Below are 17,709 nucleotides of genomic sequence, written 5' to 3'. Positions count from 1 at the left end.
TCAGTTCACATCAGGTCTGAAACACATTTCTGTTGGCAAACTGGTTGCGCTTTTTTCCGAAGGTAATTGTGAACAGGATTGCAGCACTGTGTTGGCACAAATGTCGGAGCGACCTGCTTCACTTGCTACTACTTTAGATGCAGCATCAACAGTTGATATCCTTCCTCATGAGGAACAGCCAGCTAGCCATGATATAGTAGAAGATAACGTTCTCTACTATGATGGGGAATATATTGTGCGGCAATTTTTGTTGAATCGGCCTCCGCACTGTGTGTGCAGCGCCCTTTTGAAGAATGTCGATCGCCAGCTTAGTTGCTCACACCAATATTTTGCAATGTTGAAGGCAAATAACATGTTCCCAGATTTATTTGAAAATATTACAGTGCCTTCTGACGATTGCTTTGGAGACCTTAAGGTCATGGAAGCTTGCTTTTTGGAGCATATCGGTGTTGTGGTGCACCTGCCTACCGTTAATCGAGTTTTGGCAAGCATTTTGTACGGTTATGTGAAAAGGCAAGAATTCTGCACTGAAGAGTGCAAGGAAGCCTTTCTGCACCTTTTTGCGGGGATTCGGCTGTTGTGGCACTTTCGTTTTGTTAAGATTTCCTTGGCGAAACCACGCAGCAGAAAATGTGCTGCTGCGTGGAAGATGCGGAAATTTTTGTAATTGTTAGTATTTCGTTTGTATAATGTGTCACTATTTTTTGCCTCGGAAGAGGGCATGTATGTGTGTACAAATTATTTGCTTGTATTTTGTTTTATCCTTAAACAATTCAGATATGTCCGGCTGAAGAATGCATAAACCCTTCGTGGTATTTTCTCAGGTCACCTTGTAGTGGCTTCAACATATTGTGTATTTTTGCTTAAGTTTTTATAAAAACTTTCTGCGGAATAGAAAATGTGACAATATCCAACTCAGGTACCTTAGGATCCTTCTATCCACTTCCTAGAGCTCTTTTACGTCTTAAGTGTGCAGGTATACCTCAATGTCTTGTCCCACTCACGGGATGATTCTATATCGGAGTAAGTGCTGTGAACTTGTGTATATAGGTTTTGCTGTTTTTCTTTTGTAAAAAGCCTTCGTAAATAATGTATATGCACTGGACTGATACATAGTTATTAGCATGCCGGCATGTGGCGTACCCTTTTGCATGCGACTAAAATCGTAAAATATTCATGTTGTGTTTTTATTGTACCATGGTACGTTTCGGCAATAAAACATTTACCAAAAATCTGCTCTTTATTCTTCTCTAGTGTGTGTGTACAAGTACAGCAAAACAAAGTCGTGCTTAAAATAAGGGGTGCAAAAATAAGTGGATGCGCAAAAGTTTATTAATCAGAACGCAACAATTTCCCTTTTGATCATGTGGCGGGTTGCGCAACCGGAAGAAGGTCGCGCGCTCGCACATTGAATACCTTCCACTCGCTCAGTTTACCTTGCATGTGTATCCGAATTGAATTTCGCGCTGAATCGTCCCCCCCCCCCCTGCTCGGCTTCTCAGTCCTCATAAAGATGGCGTATCGCAGTGCGTGTCTGCGGCACGCCGCCATGTTTTTAGTACCGCCCCCAAACACCAGGGGTTCATCCGTCGCTGCGAGCGGATATCGCGTCCCACGCATGGTATAGGAAGTTTCACTCCCCTGGCGGCGTCCGCAGTCCTCCTCTCCCTAGCAACGGCGTAGAGCGGAGAGGAGCGTCGGTAGCAAGGGCGCGGTGACGTTCCTTCACCACGTGACCGCGCTCGCTCCTCCTCCTCGCCGTGGCTGCGCGGGTGCGCGCCGCTCCCCGCACCGCTCCTCGTGCCGTGACGTCATGGTATGACGTCACAGCGCGCCTCCTCTCCCCAGCAGCTGCCGCGCGCCTCTCTCTCCACCGTGACGTCACACTCTCTCCTCTCCCCCTCGCTCGGCTGCAGCTGCCGTGCGCCGCTGTCCCTCTCCCCTTGCGCTCGCCTCCTCTCTCAGCCACCTGGCTCGGCGCGCTCGGCACGCGTTATGCGGAGCTGTGGGTTCGACTCCCGCTACCGGCAAAACGGCGGATTTTTTCTCGAGTTATATTTTCGCCTATTTAGCACTATATTAAAAAAAAAGAAAACATGACGAACACACGTCATTCGGCACTATCAAATATCTCGTTAACAGCCGAATAGCACTGGCAATGACGACTGCAACCTTGATATGTGTCCTTACTGAGTCCCTCGTCCCATATCTTTCTGTTCTGCTACATGCATTACGAGGACTCTGGCTCCAGCAGTTCGGATATGCCAATTGCTAACCCCGACATCCGACCACGTCTTACGTGGCGGCCGCTGGAAAAAAGACGTTCTACGTCTCCCGCGGTAGTCGAGGGGCGGCGCTAGTTGACCGGCCTCAGAGCACTGGTAAATATAAACCCCCCTGGTAAAAGTCGAGAAGGGAGCCGCTGCGGGGTAGCGTAATTGGTTAATGCACCGCACGCGTTATGCGGAGCTGTGGGTTCGACTCCCGCTACCGGCAAAACGGCGGATTTTTTCTCGAGTTATATTTTCGCCTATTTAGCACTATATTAAAAAAAAAGAAAACATGACGAACACACGTCATTCGGCACTATCAAATATCTCGTTAACAGCCGAATAGCACTGGCAATGACGACTGCAACCTTGATATGTGTCCTTACTGAGTCCCTCGTCCCATATCTTTCTGTTCTGCTACATGCATTACGAGGACTCTGGCTCCAGCAGTTCGGATATGCCAATTGCTAACCCCGACATCCGACCACGTCTTACGTGGCGGCCGCTGGAAAAAAGACGTTCTACGTCTCCCACGGTAGTCGAGGGGCGGCGCTAGTTGACCGGCCTCAGAGCACTGGTAAATATAAACCCCCCTGGTAAAAGTCGAGAAGGGAGCCGCTGCGGGGTAGCGTAATTGGTTAATGCACCGCACGCGTTATGCGGAGCTGTGGGTTCGACTCCCGCTACCGGCAAAACGGCGGATTTTTTCTCGAGTTATATTTTCGCCTATTTAGCACTATATTAAAAAAAAAGAAAACATGACGAACACACGTCATTCGGCACTATCAAATATCTCGTTAACAGCCGAATAGCACTGGCAATGACGACTGCAACCTTGATATGTGTCCTTACTGAGTCCCTCGTCCCATATCTTTCTGTTCTGCTACATGCATTACGAGGACTCTGGCTCCAGCAGTTCGGATATGCCAATTGCTAACCCCGACATCCGACCACGTCTTACGTGGCGGCCGCTGGAAAAAAGACGTTCTACGTCTCCCGCGGTAGTCGAGGGGCGGCGCTAGTTGACCGGCCTCAGAGCACTGGTAAATATAAACCCCCCTGGTAAAAGTCGAGAAGGGAGCCGCTGCGGGGTAGCGTAATTGGTTAATGCACCGCACGCGTTATGCGGAGCTGTGGGTTCGACTCCCGCTACCGGCAAAACGGCGGATTTTTTCTCGAGTTATATTTTCGCCTATTTAGCACTATATTAAAAAAAAGAAAACATGACGAACACACCTCATTCGGCACTATCAAATATCTCGTTAACAGCCGAATAGCACTGGCAATGACGACTGCAACCTTGATATGTGTCCTTACTGAGTCCCTCGTCCCATATCTTTCTGTTCTGCTACATGCATTACGAGGACTCTGGCTCCAGCAGTTCGGATATGCCAATTGCTAACCCCGACATCCGACCACGTCTTACGTGGCGGCCGCTGGAAAAAAGACGTTCTACGTCTCCCGCGGTAGTCGAGGGGCGGCGCTAGTTGACCGGCCTCAGAGCACTGGTAAATATAAACCCCCCTGGTAAAAGTCGAGAAGGGAGCCGCTGCGGGGTAGCGTAATTGGCCCGGGTCCGGATGGACTGAGCTCAGCCTTTTATAAAAGTTCAAGGAGGATCTAAGCCCTGTTTTGCGTAAAGTTTACGCCGAGTCTTACAAAACAGGAGAACTACCTCCGTCCTTTCTTGTGTCCCACACAGTCTTTATACCGAAATCGGAGGGCGATAATAAACTGAGGGAAATATCTGCTTATCGCCCAATCAGTTTAACCAACGTTGATTATAAGATAATAATGAAAGTATTAGCTAGCCGCTTGCAGAGTGTAATAAGAGACATTGTTGGACCACACCAAACTTGTGGAATAAAGGGACGGTCAATAGTCACGAACATTCACACCGCCAGAAGTGTTCTTGAATGTTGTGACAGTATGCGAAGTGCTGTGGCCATGCTCCAGATAGACCTGGCAAAAGCATTTGACCAGGTATCCCATGAACTCCTTTTAGACATGTTACAGCATGTAAACGTAGGATCTGTTGTACGCGAGGGAGTACGTATGGCGTACAATGGGTGTTGCACTCACCTTGTTGTAAACAAAACGACAAGCAAACCCATTCATGTTCAACGAGCCGTGCGTCAGGGCTGCCCATTGTCACCGTTGCTTTTTTGTTTATATATTGAAGCGTTTTGTTTAAGCATCATAAGAAGTGAGAGCATCAACGGGTTTCGATTAGAGTCAGCTGAAGTGCGTGTCTTGGCCTATGCTGATGACATTGCCCTTTTTTGTGTTGATAAAAGCAGCATCAGCGTTGCTGTAAACGCTCTGAAACGGTTTTGTAAATATAGTGCCAGTGGAGTGAACTGGCAAAAGTGTTTAGGATTTTGGCATGGGGACTGGGAAAGCGCGCCTGGTGTGTTTGAATGTATCATCTGGCAGACGACGCCCGCTAAGTACTTGGGAGTGCCCCTGGAAAACTATGAAGACAGTGACCCTCACTGGCGCAGACAGACCGCTGAATTGCGCGAAAAAGCTGACAAATGGAAAGGCAGTGGACTTTCCATGTTTGCTAGAGCATCAGTATGCAACATATTCTTGATGAGCAAACTGTGGTACGTACTTCATGTGCTGCACTGTTCGCGTTCTCATGTACAAGCCCTGCACCGGGTGTTTGCAGTGATGATCTGGGAATCGACATGGGAAAGGACGAGCCGCACGAATCTCTTTCGGCGCGTGCGTCAGGGGGGGCTTTCTTTGTCCCTTTTGTTTTTGCGGCAGGTCGCCAATCGTTTTTTGTTCTTTCGTGACGTGAACGATCCTTTCCTTCGTACAGTGTGTCAGCTGAAGTTATCAAGGGCATTACCTGAATTTGTTGTTACGTCTGCCCACTTTTCTGTCGGAGTAATCAAGGGCTACTTCCGTGAAGTGGTTCAAGCGACCCAGTTTTTGTGTGCACGTTTCAGTACAGAGTACTTATCTAGTGTTACGCGGAAAAGGTTGTACCGTGATTTGCTTGACACTGCATTACCTGTGCCGTTGTATAGGTCAATGTACCGTGCAGGGCCAGGACAGGACGTGCTCAAACGTGTAAAACGAATGGCGGTACCGCCATGGGTTAAGTCATTCTTTTTTAAACTGCATGCGGGTGTCCTCCCTGTAAAAACGTGGCAGAAAGAGAAGGGTTTGTACATGCCATGGGGGGTTGAATGCTACCCGTGTAAGAAACCCGAAACGGTAGAACATGTGTTCCTCGAGTGCTGGGATGGGATATTTTTTTGGGACGTGCTTAAGCGGACTTTAAAAAAGGACTTCCCTCTGGACGCACATGGGATCAGGTTCCTGCCCATTGAGAGCGAAAATGAGGTACCATACGACTTTGTCATGGTCCTGGCTTTGCACGGCATTTGGAAGTCGCGTATGGCGATCCGTCATCGTGACGTTGATGCCAAACGCTCAAAAGAGTATTTTGCTGATACTATGCGATTGATGATTGAAGTGTGGAGGGCTCAATCTGACCCTCCAGAGTGGCTGTCCGTGATGGAGTCGCTAACGGACCTGAAGCAATTTTAACCGCTTTCTGCTAGCAAGGTTTTTGGCTAGCAGTTTTTATCGTTATCTTGTTTTTGGTTTGTTTGGTTCAAGTGCTGTGACAAAATATGGCAATAAAAAAAAAGAAAAGGGGGTAGCGTAATTGGTTAACGCACCGCACGCGTTATGCGGAGATGTGGGTTTGACTCCCGCTCCCGGAAAAACGGCGGATTTTTTCTCGACTTATATTTTCGCCTATTTAGCACTGTATTAAAAAAAAAAGAAAACATGACGAACACACGTCATTCGGCACTATCAAATATCTCGTTAACAGCCGAATAGCACTGGCAATGACGACTGCAACCTTGATATGTGTCCTTACTGAGTCCCTCGTCCCATATCTTTCTGTTCTGCTACATGCATTACGAGGACTCTGGCTCCAGCAGTTCGGATATGCCAATTGCTAACCCCGACATCCGACCACGTCTTACGTGGCGGCCGCTGGAAAAAAGACGTTCTACGTCTCCCGCGGTAGTCGAGGGGCGGCGCTAGTTGACCGGCCTCAGAGCACTGGTAAATATTAACCCCCCTGGTAAAAGTCGATAAGGGAGCCGCTGCGGGGTAGCGTAATTGGTTAACGCACCGCACGCGTTATGCGGAGATGTGGGTTCGACTCCCGCTCCCGGAAAAACGGCGGATTTTTTCTCGACTTATATTTTCGCCTATTTATCACTGTATTAAATAAAAAAGAAAACATGACGAACATACGTCATTCGGCACTATCAAATATCTCGTTAACAGCCGAATAGCACTGGCAATGACGACTGCAACCTTGATATGTGTCCTTACTGAGTCCCTCGTCCCATATCTTTCTGTTCTGCTACATGCATTACGAGGACTCTGGCTCCAGCAGTTCGGATATGCCAATTGCTAACCCCGACATCCGACCACGTCTTACGTGGCGGCCGCTGGAAAAAAGACGTTCTACGTCTCCCGCGGTAGTCGAGGGGCGGCGCTAGTTGACCGGCCTCAGAGCACTGGTAAATATAAACCCCCCTGGTAAAAGTCGAGAAGGGAGCCGCTGCGGGGTAGCGTAATTGGTCAACACACCGCACGCGTTATGCGGAGATGTGGGTTCGACTCTCGCTCCCGGAAAAACGGCGGATTTTTTCTCGACTTATATTTTGGCCTAATTAGAACTGTATTAAATAAAAAAAAGAAAACATGACGAACACACGTCTTTCGGCACTATCAAATATCTCGTTAACAGCCGAATAGCACTGACAATGACGACTGCAACCTTGATATGTGTCCTTACTGAGTCCCTCGTCCCATATCTTTCTGTTCTGCTACATGCATTACGAGGACTCTGGCTCCAGCAGTTCGGATATGCCAATTGCTAACCCCGACATCCGACCACGTCTTACGTGGCGGCCGCTGGAAAAAAGACGTTCTACGTCTCCCGCGGTAGTCGAGGGGCGGCGCTAGTTGACCGGCCTCAGAGCACTGGTAAATATAAACCCCCCTGGTAAAAGTCCAGAAGGAGCCGCTGCGGGGTAGCGTAATTGGTTAACGCACCGCACGCGTTATGCGTAGATGTGGGTTCGACTCCCGCTCCCTAAAAAACGGCGGATTTTTTCTCGACTTATATTTTCGTCTATTTAGCACTGTATTAAATAAAAAAAAAAGAAAACATGACGAACACACGTCATTCGGCACTATCAAATATCTCGTTAACAGCCGAATAGCACTGGCAATGACGACTGCAGCCTTGATATGTGTCCTTACTGAGTCCCTCGTCCCATATCTTTCTGTTCTGCTATATATATATATATATATATATATATATATATATATATATAAATATATATATATATATATATATATATATATATATGTCAAAACTTGGGTGCAGACACTTGGAAAACCCTTGTTCAGTGTTTTCCAAAGGTCTGCACCCAAGTTTTGACCTATTGCTACGGTAGTCCGGAACTTCTTACCTGCTATATATATATATATATATATATATATATATATATATATATATATATATATATATATATATATATATATGTGTGTATGGACATATATATCAGGGTTGCCAGTCAAGAATGCCTCAGACGGAAAGCAAAGCGGAGATTGCGGTAGTTCATTGAAACAGGTGAAGAATTGTTGACAGAACGTGGAGAAAAAATGCCCCCCGCGTGGGATCAGATCCCACCACCTCCGGAATACCCGTCTGGTGCGATGACCACTACGCTACCGGGTACTGTTTCCTCTCAACTTTCTCGGCTATTTATGTTAAGGTATTTTTGTTTCCTGAGCTTGGGGGGGGGGGTAGCCAGAGCCTCTCGGAGTACTCGGGGTGAAGGGGACATTATTTTTAACCCCGGGGCTGTGCCTCGAGTGTGTACGACATGTCGAGAGTGGTCGACCAGCATTGAACATTCTTAAGCTACCAATGGCACCAAGACTGGCGGAACAGAGGCCGTCGCTATGCATGTAGCGAATCAGAATGGGAATTGAGGGGCTCATTGAATTAAGCCAGAAATAAAGGTTGGTAGTCAAGAATGTCTCGGACAGCAAAGCGGAGAATGTGGTAGGTCATTGAAACAAGTACAGGATTATTGACATACAGAAACAAAGTGGAGAGAAAATGCCCGCTGGGTGGGATCGTAGCCCACTACCTTTAAAATACGGGCCTGTGCGATAACCTTTACGCTGAGGTGGGGCTCTTTCCCCTCCACTTTGTCGGGTATTTATGTTGAGGTATTCACCACGCGAGCCACCTTGTGTAATCTTGGTGACGGTATTCGCGACACCGCGGACCCCGAGCCCCCATACTCACGCTGTAATCTACCGTGGCTAGGAGGTTTATGGTGAAGGGCAGAAAGCACAAACGGTGACCTTCGGAGCCCAGGTCAAGCTGCGGCGGATGGGCTCCCTGTCTGTTTACCAGGCAGGGAGCTCCGGCACCTCCCACGGTATCACGGTAACCCGAGCGAAGAAAGTTCCCCTGTCCCCTGCTGTTATACTATGCTATATGATATTGCCTCAACCCCCCACCAAACGTGATCGGTTCCCGAAAAGCGGCCGCACCCAAGTATCTTTGCCCCCCTTGCCATCCCTAACCTTTCCTCAGCTGGATAGTTAATCTCGATTTCTTGCCATGGAATCCCTCAGTCCAGCCCACCCTGTTGTATCGCAGTCAGTCTTCTTGATCGCAAAATATCTTGAAGCCATAATTGAAAAAAATCTTATAAGACCAAAAACAAAGGGCTGGTGAAGTCCTCACCGAGGTTAATGACAAGCAGCTGTCCACAAAGCTTATAGCTCAAACTAGACTGGCTGATCTGGACATCACGGTCACACCCCACCGGAGCCTCAACAGCTCCCAGGGTGTGGTCTCTGAGCCAGATCTGTTGAACGAAACGGATGCGGATCTCCTTGCGGGCTTGAAGGATCACGGCGACAGTTTCGTGAGGTGCATCAGCATCCGCAGAGAAGACAACGAGATTCCCACCGAGCACATAATCTTGACCTTTAACCGCTCAGCACTACCGCAACATATAAATGCCGGCTTTGTCCGATGGTTCATCCGTCTCTACATCCCGAACCCACGGCGCTGTTTTAAGTGCCAGCGGTTCGGGCATGGTACAAACTCTTGCGTGGCCGAGCGACCTGTGAAAAATGCGCGCTACAGAATCATCCTACCGACAAGTGTCCATCCGAGACCCTCTCTTGTGTAAACTGCCAAGGTCCGGATGTGTCATACTCCCACAAATGCGAAAAAGTCCCAATGGAAAAAAAGATAATCAAGGTCAAGGTCACTAAAAACATCACCTTTCCAGAGGCGCGGAAGAGGTTCGCCTCTTACCCCTGTGGAGGTACGCCGACGCATCTCGCCGGGGACGGAGCGGCGTCTGGTTTCCATAGGGACCCTTTTCAGCGAGTTTGACTTGGCCCCTCTCTCACCCACCGCTGAGTTGCCTCAGGCAGCCCAACCCGTCACTACACCGCTTGCTGAGGTAGCAGCGGTTGTGGTGCCAACCGCTTCCGTCGGGACTGGCGCCGCTCCCGCCTGTACCTCTCCGTTCTCCAGTACGCTGGAGGGTGCCCAGAGGATGGACACCGGGGGCCCCGCACCGGCTCCCCCCAACACTGCATCGCCCGTGCCACCACTGGCGGCCCAGACGCTCTCGGCGGGGGCGGGTCAAACGAAGGATTCCCAATGTGGGGCCAAGTCCACGGGGCCCGGTCCGTCGGGCACCCCTCTGACATCTGACGAGGAGATGGACGTCGGGCCCTTCCTGTCTGCAACGGAGCGCACGGAGTGGTCTCCGGCGTCCAAGCCAACAGAAAAGCCCAAGAAACCTGCTCCAAGAATACAAGCCCCGAAAGGAAAAACACACATACACGTCCCAGTAGCTCTCAAAAGTGCATAATGGGAAGAGAAAATATCATACAGTGGAACTGTAGAGGCCTGCTTAAAAACCTTGATGTTTTATGCGACATATTGAATTCCAATCAGTTAAGTGTGATGTGTCTACAAGAAACGCATCTAAACTCAAAACACACAAATTTCTTGAACAGTTACATTGTATTTAGGAAGGACAGGGATGGTGGTGGTACATCTTCTGGGGTGTAACCATCATTGCCAGAAAATCATTGGCATGTCACCCTACCCAATTACAGACTGTCTTTGAGGCTGCTGCCATTAGAACCATAAGTTGCAATAGGCTAATAACACTGTGCTCGATCTATATCTCTCCTGATTTCCAGCTTTCAAGCTCAGATTTCGAGGGCCTTTTAGATAAGCTATGAGGACCTTTTATTCTCATAGGCGACCTAAATGCACGCAACTCTCATTGGGGCTCTCCCCACAGATTGCCAAGGTCGCCCAATCAAATAATTTCTAACGTCTTCACGGCAATGCGTATTTAACAAAAACAAGCCAACATACCATCCCATAGGATACAACACTTCTTCCAACCTTGACTTGGCCATTGGCTCTGCAGTACTCTTTCTATCGCTTGAGTGGGATGTTGGCACTAGCCCATACGGAAGTGACCACTTCACCACCTCAGTAACATACATAGATAAAGCTCTAACAGTTCACCTTTCCATTGCAAGTTTATTGAAGTCCGAGCAAACTGGAACACATTCACACAGACATTTCAACTAAACTACACTTACATAGCACATTTGCCTGTAGAGAAGACAACCGAGCTTGTCACGGCGCACATTCTCGCTGCCGCCGAAAAGTCGATTCTCCAGGCCTCCTTTGCCCCACGCAACCCAAGAAAGCCCTGGTGGAATAACCACTGCAGGCGTTCGTGGGGAGGCCCTGAACAAGGCGTGGAGTATCCTCCGTACATACCCCACAACTTTTAACCTTATTTCTTTCAAAAAGACAAAGGCATTAGGTAAGCCTGTGCGCCGTGATTCAGAAAGGAGAGCTGGCGCGCCTTTCTCACATCCATAAAATCATGCGCGGACACCCACAAGCTATGGACACGAATACGTAAACTTAAAGGACAACACACCCATAGCCTGCCCCTAGTTAGCACGACAGGGACAAACTGGAAAACCAGGCCAACACACTCACACAACTTTTCCAGAACGTTTGTAGTTCTGCACACTACACAAACACTTTCATGCAACACAAAACATCTGCTGAAAAGAAGCCCATACGCGACAAGAACAAGTCAAAGTTTGCACTCAACTCAGAATTTACACTTCATGGGCTGAAGATTGCTCTTGCCACTTGTAACCCTTCAGCTCCAGGTGCAGAAAGCATTACATACAGTATGATTCAACACCTACACGCAGACTCTCTTGAGACACTCATACACCTATACAACCAAATATGGCTTTCGGGGCACATTCCAGCGTCTTGGAGGGAGGCCATAGTTGTGGCTTTTGTGAAGGAAGGGAAGGGCCCTTCAGCTACGGCAAGTATGGACCCATCGCCCTGACAAGCTGCCTGTGCAAACTTTCGAGAAGATGATTAACCGGAGGCTCATGTGCTTTCTTGAGTACAATTGTCTTCTCGAGAGCTGCCAGGCAGGATTCCGGGCATGGCGTTCCACAGATGATCAGCTTGTTCAGAATCATACAATAAAGTTGCCTTTATACACAAGCAGTACTGCATGACTGTATTTTTTTACATCGAAAAAGCATATGATACGGCATGGCGTTATGGCATTCTTGCAAACTTAAAATCCTAAGGTGTAACAGATAACATGTTAACACTCTTGATAGTTACTTGCCCAAACGAACGTTTCGTGTCAGAGCCGGGTAGGCACTGTCAAGAGCTTCCCTTCAAGAAAATGGCGTGCCTCAAGGCGGAGTTTTGAGTTGCACGCTGTTTCTCTTCAAGAATAATTCGCTTCGGAAAGCATTGCCTCCATCGTTATTCTGTTTAGTGTATGTGGATGATGTACAAATATTTTTTAAATCTTGTAACATATCCATGTGTGAACGTCAAGTCCAGCTTGGGGTAAAGAAACTTTCTCGTTCGGCAGACGAAAATGATTTCAAACTTAATCCCCCGAAAAGTACTCGTGTCGTATTCACAAGGGGACGCGGAGTAAGGCCCGATCCTGAAATAAATCTCAATGGTCACCCAATTCCTGTTAAAAAGGAACTTAAGTTTTTGGGTGTGGTGATCGAAGAAAAACTCACATTCATGTCACACATAAAAGAACTCAAGCAAAAATGCCTAAAAACAATGAATATTCTAAATGTCTTATCTCACCAATCATACAGTGCAGATGAACAACTCCTGCTGTTTATACCACTTTGGTATGGTCTCGTTTTTGATTACGGAAGTGTTGTCTACGGGTCGGCCACAGAAACAGCGCTAAAATGCTCGACCACATGGGGCTTCGCCTCTCGTGTGGTGCTTTCCGTACAAGCCCTGTCCGAAGCCTGTATGTGGAATGTGACAAATGGTGCCTGAAGTACCAGCGAACTTCTGTTGATCTTTTGTATGCTTGTAAAATATCATAAATCGATAACTATCCCTTCAAACCTGCTTTTATGGATACATCCGCATCACAGCTCTTTTGAAATCGCGCATCCGTTTCTGTTCCTTTATCACCAAGAGTGAGAAAGGAGGCGGCTTTACCTAATGTCTCCTTTCTAAACACCTTCAAATCATCTTGCATTGATTTTATAGCACCATGGCACCTTCGCACTGTATCGTAGGGCTTGGCTTTCATTCAACTTGATAAAAATAGGATATCGATAAATGCGATTCTGCAGCACTTTCTGTCACTGCAGGAGAAGTACCAGTGTACAGAATTTTACAGCGACGCCTCCAAAACTGCCTCCTCTGTGTCATGTGCTGCTCACATACCCAGTTTTAAAGTTTCTGAGACCATGAATGTAACTTGTAGCATCTTCACAGCAGAGGCTTATGGAATCTTTCATGCTGTGAATCACATTGTCAAACGTTATATTCCGAAATTTGTCATTTACACTGATTCACTAAGCGTTGTACGGGCGTTAAAATTCCAAAAGAAGTCCAAAAATTAGATCATCAATCTTGTTCTTAGAAAAAGTATGGCGGTATATGGCCCAAATCTTGAGGTGACTGTTTGTTGGCCCTCAGGCCGCTCAAGGATCGCTGGAAATGAGACGTCAGATGAAATGGCCGCTGCTGCATTCACAAACACGGTGCACATAACAGCAGTGCCCTACACCGACTTCAAACGACACATAAAACAACTACGTAAAACTTGGCAAAAACATTGGAGTGAACAGACAGACAGCAAACTGCACATTGTAAAACCAAACTTGGGACGATACACAAGCGATTCACACAACAGACACACAGAAGTTGCCTTGGCAAGGTTACGGATAGGCCACACACATGTAACACACTTTCACCTGCTCGCTGGATCCCTATGACCCATGTGCAGTGGGTGTAGATCCGTAATCTATATACTGATTCAATGCAAAGCATTCAACACAACATTATGCAACCACTTCCCACAACTATACACATGACATATTTCACAACATCCGTCATATTTCCTACGAGACGAGCCCATGTTTTCAATAAAAGGGGTTGTTTAGTTTCTAACCAAGGTAACATTTTTACGTCTCATTTGTAATCCAAAAGAAGAAGCATATATATATATATATATACATATATATATATATATATATATATATATATATATATATATATATATATATATATATATATATATATATATATAGGTAAAAAATGGGTATAGCTTCTAACAAAACTGTTTATTGGTCGACGTTTCGATCGGATGCCGATCTTTCTCAAGACAACATTTCGTATTTCTGTGCACGTATTTATAAGCTCAGATATAAATACGTGCACAGAAATACGAAATGTTGTCTTGAGAAAGATCAGCATCCGATCGAAACGTCGACCAATAAACAGTTTTGTTAAAAGCTATACCCATTTTTTACTATTTGCTACGGCAACCAAAGACAGCCCTTCTCGCAATCTATATATATATATATATATATATGCAGTAGTGCAGTAGACTCTCGATAAACGGAACTTCAAGGGACCGAAAAAATTAGTTCCGTTTAACAGGAGTTCTGTTTACTGAGATAGATGTGTGAAAGTGCAAATTTATGTGCTTACACACTCTTCATAACATTTCATGGAACTCCAAACACAAGAAGGTGAATGTAGCTATTGTTTTTTAAAAAGGAAGAAAACTACAGCATTCACAAAGTTGATTTAGCAACAATAGGCCGCTGTGCACAACAAAATGCATCACTTATTTTCGCTTGACTCCTTGAAACTGCATCATCACGGAGGCTAGAGGCCGCAACTTCGCGAGATCTTACTGTGTATATATATATATATATATATATATATATATATATATATATATATATATATATATATATATATATAGATGTGCAGTAGTGCAGAAGACTCTCTATAAACGGAACTTCAAGGGACCGAAAAAATTAGTTCCGTTTAACAGGAGTTCTGTTTACCGAGATAGATGTGTGAAAGTGCAAATTTATGTGCTTACACACTCTTCATAACATTTCATGGAACTCCAAACACTAGAAGGTGAATGTAGCTATTGTTTTTTAAAAAGGAAGAAAACTACAAAAGGTTTAGGCCCAGCATTCACAAAGTTGATTTAGCAACAATAGGCCGCTGTGCACAACAAAATGCATCACTTATTTTCGCTTGATTCCTTGAAACTGCATCATCACGGAGGCTAGAGGCCGCAACTTCGCGAGTTCTTACAAGCCACCGAATTTAGAAAACGGCAACGCAGCAATGAAGCGCGAATAGCACCACGATGGCACGACCGAGGCGACAGGAGCTCATCCCTGAAGTCGCGACGTCTCGAATCGAGACCGAACGACTGGAACAAGAACTGCGATGTTGCATTCGTTGAGCTAACACGGCTGACCACTAACGAGACGGGGCTTACGAGGCTAGCGAAGCTAAAAAAACGTGGAGGGAGGAAAAAAAACAAGAACGAAACAGCCGGTACCACAAAAATCTAATTCTCATGCCAATGGCTTTCACACGAAGTTCCATTTCTGGTTCCGTTTAACACGGTGATGCGGAAATTTTAGTTCCGATTACCGAGAGTCTTTATGCATTATCTGAATACAAAACCAACCAACTTTCAGGCTACGGTTCCGTTTAAGCGGCAATTCCGTTTAAGCGATTTCCGTTTATCGGGATTCTACTGTATATATATTCAACAGCTATCGGACGCCGCGCGCTGCAACATTCGCCATAGAGAAGTGTACTACCACCCAGGCGACAGAGTGTGGGTGTGGACACCGATCCGCCGGCCGGGATTGTTAGAAAAACTATTGCACAGGTAGTTCGGACCTTACAAGATAGTGCAACTCCTCTCCGATGTCACCTACGAAGTTCTCTCGGATCGAACAGGGTGACAACGCCGTCAGCCGCGTACCGAAACAGTGCACGTAGTCCGCCTGAAGCCGTATTTTCGCCGGTAACAACGTCAAAACCTGCGGTGTGGTGTGTTTGTCCGCGTGTGCGTGCGGTGTATCGTACCTGGCAATTTACACACTAGTGGCAACTAGCATCGCGTGCGCCTGAAAATATGGTTTCTGCCGTGTCATAGCCACCTATCGAACTCAGGGAACTGTCGGGACATTTGGTTTCCTTCTGCAGTTTCCATTTATTGAGTGCCTATTAGCTGAGCATCGGGCCGACTCTTTCCTTAAGAGGAGAATAATTCCGCATGCTCGCCAATGGCCTCAGAGCTAAGCTCGTCCCACAGGCGCACGCCGGTGCTGCCGCGACGCACGAAACATCGGTTATACACCCGGCCACCCCTCTCATGATCACCAAGTGGACAGGACCGCCACATGCGGGACGGAGGTTGACGAAGACGCTGGGCGCGTGGGTGGTGTGCGAGACGCCGAGCAGCGAGCAAGGTTAGTGTTTGTTCTCTAGTCTGCGGGCCCAAGTGCGCCCCAAATAAATCAGTTTCATTAGGCCTATTCGTCTTTGTCTACGTGACAATATTCAATAACAAAGGTCAACTGCAATCAAATTTTTTTGCCCGCATTTTATGGAAATAAGTAGTCTAGGTTCTTAAAATCACCATGGTGAAAACATAAGCTGTGTAAGCGCAGTGAACATTAGGTACCGTCGTTCAAAGTAGTTCCTCGCGACCGGCGTTTGGACCTGGCGGAGAGTGGCCGAAACAAGTTCCGAGCGGCCTGTGACGGAGGTTCGGGAACATGTCCCGTGGATGTCGCGCTTCTCCAGCGATTTGCACGGCGCTCCGCTGGTCGCGGGAACGGCTTCGCCCGGTGTTTCTTTGCTACATCACCGCGCTGTACCGCCGCCCCCAACACATGCTTCAAACTAACCGCATAATTAGCAATATCCGCCTTTTTTCAGTGAAATAAACAAGATTAGAAGCCCATGAACCAGTGTTGCGGAATGGGCATCCACATTCCATTCCAATTCCATTCCGAGGAATTGGAACTTGTCGTGATTCCATTCCTTTCAATTCCTCGGAATGACAGAAGTTATCCCATTCCGACTCCTGAAATGGACGGGAAGTTCAATTTCATTCCTTTAATTCCTCAATGTAAAAACTGCCTCAGGTGCTCTATCGAATTCCTGAGGAACGCAAAATGAATCTGACGTTACCATACGGGTTGAAAACTGCAAAAGTATTCAAAATGTGTCACTTGTCACCGAAGTTGAGAGGTGGTAGCAGGTTGGTTACATATGTCGTGCATAACTACCCAATTCAAAAAACTATCGTCCCTTCCTAACGAAATCCGAGAGAAGCGCGAAAGCTAAAAGGGCACCCAACTTTCGCTTAAAGTGCGTCTAGCCGATCGACAAACCTTCAAACACCCATACTGAAAGCGAAGAACGAACCCATGCGACGATTTTTCGCGTACTAAGTAAACGCAACTACGAATGGTATAAGTGTATACCGTTACGTAGTTTATGAGATAAAGGTATACTATTGTGGTCCTTTATGAACGATGCGTGTGTGTTTTATTCAGAACCATTTCTTTTGCGATTTTCAAGTAAGCGTTTTGCTACAATGGAAGCACAGTTTAAGAGAGAGAGAGAGAGAGAGAGAGAGAGAGAGAGAGAGAGAGAGAGACATAATTTGCGGTCCCCGGTTTCACGCACGCAGCGTGTGCGTAGAGACATTATCAGAGCTTTTCGGTCGAGCAACCGTTCTAAGGGCGGATGCATTTTTTTTTTTCGATTTAGTTTTTCGAATTAGTATCGAATTTAGTATCGAATTAGTTTTTAGATAGAATGCGATCGGTGCCACTAAAACCGCTTTCGCTATGAAAAGTGTCATCGCCACACTGCCCCTTTTTTCATAATAAGTAGCGGGAACCCACTAGTTATTGTAGTATTTGCATGTTA

At 46.7% G+C, this 17,709-nt stretch overlaps 1 pseudogene; it reads left to right on the top strand.

The window, feature by feature from the left end:
* LOC144180010 (uncharacterized) overlaps window positions 1–16,240 on the top strand; it is a 30,632-nt pseudogene extending 14,392 nt beyond the window's left edge.
* The last annotated feature ends 1,469 nt before the right edge of the window (window positions 16,241–17,709 follow it).

This window comes from Haemaphysalis longicornis, unplaced genomic scaffold (genome assembly GCF_048455015.1).
Source record: "Haemaphysalis longicornis isolate Haplotype H1 unplaced genomic scaffold, Haemaphysalis longicornis Haplotype H1 scaffold_4, whole genome shotgun sequence".
Taxonomy (NCBI): Eukaryota; Metazoa; Arthropoda; class Arachnida; order Ixodida; family Ixodidae; genus Haemaphysalis; species Haemaphysalis longicornis.
The sequence above is the reverse complement of the archived record's forward strand: the minus strand, read 5'-3'. Positions and strand labels throughout refer to the sequence as shown.